This window comes from Ochotona princeps, chromosome X, assembly GCF_030435755.1.
Source record: "Ochotona princeps isolate mOchPri1 chromosome X, mOchPri1.hap1, whole genome shotgun sequence".
Classification (NCBI taxonomy): Eukaryota; Metazoa; Chordata; class Mammalia; order Lagomorpha; family Ochotonidae; genus Ochotona; species Ochotona princeps.
In genome coordinates this window covers 50067229-50073228 of record NC_080865.1, presented here as the reverse complement: position 1 = coordinate 50073228, position 6000 = coordinate 50067229, and positions in this window count along the sequence as shown.

Genomic DNA, 6000 nt, shown 5'->3' with positions numbered 1-6000 from the left:
GATCAGGTTTTACATGATAAATTTATTATAACAGTTTAATGTCTTTAGTCACATTCTATGTAACCAAAGCTGCTGCTGACGCTGTAGCTTCAGCTAGGATCTGTAAACTTGTTTGCATGTTTTGTAGATCAACTAAACTTAAAATGTTTTCTATTACCTCAGCTCTATCATTCAACGCACATACAGTGTGGTGTATCCATATCCATCTCAAATTCCGTTTCATTCAGCTTTAAAGTTCTTTTTTTCTATTATTTTACAGGCTTAATATTTAATCCCACACATATTATTCATATTTGTATCCATGTAAGTTGTAAAATCATTCAGGTTTTTTTTTGGAATTGATTAATCTGCTTTTGTCAGTTAATTACAACAAAACTTTGCAAGTGTAATGGAAATTGCCCTTCACACTTGTCATATTGTATCATACAAAAACACAGAAAGATAGATGATATGTAGATAGACTTTAAAAAATTTATTTATTGGGCTTGCCAGTGGATGACGTGAACCGACTCAGCCTGGTCTGCCCCAACCCGAGCCAAGTGTATTCCAGTGGGTCACATTCCAAAGCCTCTTCTGGGGGGAAGGGTTTGGGGTGAAGGGGGGGGAATCCCAGTACCTATGAAATTGTGTCATGTAATACAATGTACTTAATGAATAAATGAATATTAAAAAAAATTTATTTATTGGACCCGGCGCCGTGGCCTAGCGGCTAAAGTCCTCGCCTTGAAAGCCCCAGGATCCCATATGGGTGCCGGTTCTAATCCCGGCAGCTCCACTTCCCATCCAGCTCCCTGCTTGTGGCCTGGGAAAGCAGTCAAGGACGGCCCAAGGCTTTGGGACCCTGCACCCGTGTGGGAGACCCGGAAGAGGTTCCAGGTTCCAGGCTTCGGATCGGCGCGCACCGGCCCATTGCGGCTCACTTGGGGAGTGAATCATCAGACGGAAGATCTTCCTCTCTGTCTCTCCTCCTCTCTGTATATCCGGCTTTCCAATAATAATAAAAAAAAAATCTTTAAAAAAAATTTATATATTTATTTAAAACGCAGTATTACAGAAGAGGAAAAAGAGAGAGAGAAAAGGACAGATCTTCCATCTGCTTGTTCACTTGCCAAGTGGCTGTGTTTACCAGGGCTGAGCCAAGCTGAACACAACACAACAAGATTATTTTGGATCTTTTGTGTTTTGAACCATCTTGCATATCTTTTTCCCAAGCATATGAATGCAAAGCTAAGTCAGAAGTGAAACAAGGGCCCAGCACAATGGCACAACGGCTAAATTCTCACTTTGCAAGCACTAGGAACCCTTATGGGCACTGGTTCTTTTTTTTGTGTGTGTGAATATAATTCTTTTTTTTTATTTTATTGTATTGTTGTTGACAATCTTTACATGGTTAATTGCGGTTTAAAAAAAAAGGTTCAGGGGGTATAGGGAAGTGGGTAATACTATTATGTCCATATTGTTTCCATCATGTATCTGAGGTAAAGGGGGATATTGAGGGAGAAGCCTCACCCGGTTTTCCGCCCACCCCAAGTCCCGGATGTGGGGCATGCTCTGAGATATTTGCTCAAGTGGTTTTAATAATTCTCCAGTTATGAATCGCCGCCAGTTTCGCTCTATGAGGTCGTCCACTGATTGATATGGTCCATTATAAAGTCTCCGTTTGCCCCATATTTCGCTACCAACATATAGCTGAGATGAATGATTGACCTGTTCTGTCTTCTGTCTTTTCTTGATTAGAGTTCTGAGTCCAGCAGTTCAATTGAGGAGATCTCCAAAGAAACTTTGAGGTATTCCCAGACCAGATTCTTGTATGTTCTAGCAAGCACAGGGCCCGGCACAGTCCATCACCCCGATCAGCTGGTGGTTTCAATTGCTGGGTTGGTTCTGTTTTCAGTCCCGAGTTGCACTGGAACCAATGGGTGTTGCAGTCCAGTCTGGTTCGGCCCAGCACAAACTCGGCCCTTACATCAACCAGTGGGAGCTGCAGCCTAGTCAGGGCGACCCACAATAACCCCCATCAAGCCCACCCCCTACCCTGGTTTGCCAGTATGTGTAGCAGTAGACCAGTCTGTCCCCCATCCCATTTGGCTCTTGTATTTGTCAATGGGTATTAAAGCTTAGTTCCATCTAACCAACTCAACCATCCAGGGGCACTGGTTCTTGTCCTGATTGCTCTACTTCTCATCCAGCTCCCTGCGTATGGCCTGGGAAGTCAGTAGAGGATGATCCATAGCCCTGGCTCCCTGCATCAACCTGAATGACCCAGAATAATCTCTTTTCTTATGGATTCAGATCACCTAAGCTCTGGCCATTGTAGTCATTGGGGGAGTGAACTGGCAGAAGGAAGATCTTTGTGTTTCTGCTTATCTTCATAAATCTGATCTGCATTTCCAATAAAAATAAATTAATTGATCTTAAAAAAAACAAGGACATGAAACAGATAGGACAGACTCAAACCAGCGATACCTAAAATAGCTGCTTTATCTATAGTGCCACTTCTGACAGACAAACTTTGAAGGAATTTTTTTCCATGATTTTGAAGATTTGCTAGTCTAAACCTTGTAGGAAGGACAAGAAGCCTGGAATCTTAGAACTAGAGGATTCAGGCTTGATGTAGAATAGACTCTGCCCTGCAAACATCGGATTTTATTTATAAGGGTTTTCGACTGTGTAGACTGGAAACTTTCACATCATTGAGGGTATCGATTTTAGTTGAAGCAAAATGACCATAGATTTTAACTGTTGCATCACAGCCTCACCCAAATTTGCTGTGGTGTTTAAATATACTTTGAAAACCTGCATGGTATGATTTTAATCAGGGTAAAGAATATATCTTCTTTATAGTGAAAGCATTAAAAGAGTTTCTTCCACCTTTTCATTTCTTTTTAAATAAAAACAAACAGTACGTCAAAACCCAGTCATCCGACAGTGCAAGAGAATATCTTATTTTCTTAGCCTTATCATACTGTAACTGAGAATTCATTTGTCTGTCTTTCCCTCTGTTTTATTCTTAGCCTTTGGCAATCACTATTATATTGCTAATCTCCATGAAATTGACATTTTTAGATGTCTTAATATGTGAGATCAGGTGGAACTTATCTGTCTGCATTTGGATTATTACACTGAATCTAAGGATTTGCAGTTTCATCTATGTGTTTATAAACAAGATATTATCCTTTTGATGACTGAATAGTACTCTGTTACATATTTATGTTTACATATGCATGTCTGTGAGTGTGTGTGTGCATGCCACATTTTCTTTGTTCATTCACCATTGCATGTATACCTAATTTGTTTCTACCTGGATGTAGAGAACATAACACAGCAATAAACCTGGGAAGCACAGTAGCCTTTTTCAGAGACTGACTTCATTTCCTTAGAGTACATTTTTTTCTGTGAGATTTCTGGATTATAAGGTAGTTTTCCCTTTTAGTTTTTTGGGGAACCATCATGCTGTTTTCTACAGTGGCTGTACTAATTGTCATTGTCACTAATACTATGCAAGTGCTTCGTTTCTTCACATCCTGTTAGCACTTTGGCTTTTGTATTTTTGGTAGTAGTCAACCTGAAGCTAGGTGCTGTGTCGTTGCAATTTTGTGTTACATTCCTTGATGACTAGTGATGTTGAGCATTTTTGTAAGCACCTGTTGTCAACACCTCAGTTTTCATTGAGTTAAAAAGAAAAAAAAAAATACTGTTCTTCTGTTTCTGAGGACCGCTCAGGCCTCCCAGCTGTTGTTCCAATGACATTAGATCCTGTGAGGAAGGATCTGGGCTTCTTCCATCCCATGTGGGAGATCCGATAGGGAATGGATGACCTCAGAGTTCTAGGCCTCTGAAGGCACTCCAATTCCCCGTGTCTCCCTGGCAGTTGAGATATAGTCCTTGGTGCCCATGCTGATAGTCCTTGGTGAGGATCTGGGAGTCTCCAGGGTTGGGATACAAGCCTCCTCCTGTCCTCCTGCTCCACTCTGGGGTCCCCCCTGCTCTGTGCAAATGACCTCCTGTTAAGAGGTTATCATGATCACTCTTGATTTTGCCTGTATGTCTTTATAGTTTTTCTAATGTCTAATGCTGATTTGAATCTGTTGTCTATAAGTTACCTGTTATATTCTTGATAGGTTATACTTAATATGTTAATATCTTTCTCTGCTCTCCCAACCCATTACAGAATAACATAGGGTATTAAAAGTATATTAGATTTTACAGTTCTTTGATATAGATCATAAGCAGTCTGATTCACATTGATTGTTGGTTCATTGGTTACATTACAATATCTTATTGCATGTGATACAGGCTGTTTGAGGTTAAAATAATATTACAATTTACAGGCAGTATTTTTCGGAGTGACATCATTTCATCTTAACTGAAGGCAAACATGTGGTATCTAACCTTTTGGGATTGGCTCATTTCCCTTAGCATTATGGTTTCCAGTTGGGACCATTTGGCCACAAAGAACTGCATTTCAGTTTTTTAAATAGCTGAGTAGTATTCCATGGAGTAGATAAGCCATAGCTTTGAGGGGAGCTTTCTTTCGTCCTTACTTAGTTCCAACTTTAGATCCCCACTCTCTCTTGCAATGACCATCAGGGTCGCAACAGAGTCCCCCCCGCAACAAAAAATTAGATCAGATAGACAGAGACCAATAACGAAACCTTAGAACCAGACAGGAAATGGTCAGCTTGGACTCACATATACCTTACTGGGTAGGAAACAAAGACTAGTTACTCCTCACTGGGAAATTGAAGATTTCCCTACACAATCCTCCTAAAACTGTTCTGCGCCTCAATTGTTAACATATGCCTTGTTAGAGTTATAAGCCAGTTTGGATATCCTAAAAATCACCAAGTTTAGTAAGAACTATTCTTCAGTACTATAAACTGCTAAATATAAAAACAAAAATAGTCACGTGACAGCTGAATAGTACCCTATAAACATTCAAAGGTGTATAGCAGCCAGTTGTGTATAAACTAAAATTCAAAAGTCAAAGAAGGAGTCACAGGATGTGGTTAAGAACTTGCATTTTCTAACATATTGGTCACTCAATACCATGTCAATTAACTCCATAATGTTGTGAACTGTTGTTGACGTTATGTTGTGGCTTTTCATTGGAAGGGATGATCTTCTACCAGCTCTACTTTCAGACCAGGGATGGCCTCCCCAAGAAACTGTTGAATTTATCTATACAATAAGATGCTGGACTCTATGCATGGTCCATGCCTGCAATGAAGGAATCATGACTGGATTTGAACTGTACTACTACAACAATGTGGAGGAATCCAATGGGGGGAGGGCTTGGGCAGAGGTTGGAGGAATCCCAGAGCCTATGAAACTGTGTCATAAAACAAAATTAAATAAATAAAAAAGAGAAAAAACTGACTAATCTCTTGAAATATATCTTATCACGCCAAACAATCGGATTTATCTTGATTATGTGTTCTTATAAATTTCTTTAAACTACATTTGTTCTTAAGCCACTTTCATAAACTACTAGATTTGTTTTCTTAATTTTTCCATGGTGCTTTTGCAATTTTGGATCAAATGATCAAACAAGACACTGGAAAATAAGTGACTGGCATCATGGCATAACACTTAAATTTACCACCTTTAACGCTAGCTGGGTACTCATTTGTATCACAGCTGCTCTAGTTCCAGTCTATTTCCAAGCTAATACATTTGGGAAATGCAGATGGTGTAACTGTTTGTGTCCCTGACATCCACATTTGAGACCAGGATGAGACTCTTCTTCCTGGCCTTGGCCTAGCCTAGCACTCACCATTGTGACCATCTGGGACATCAACCAGTAGAGGGAAGATCTCTCTGTCTCTGTAATTGTGACTTTAAAAATAATCTTTTTTAAAAAAATCTAAGAAATTAATAAGAACCAAACAACTTTTTGAAAATGTGCATTTACTTAAACAGTTGTGTGAAAGAGTATGACATGTGTGAAAGAGTATGACATTGCACAAAAAAGAATGGGACACAGGCCTTTTTAAATAC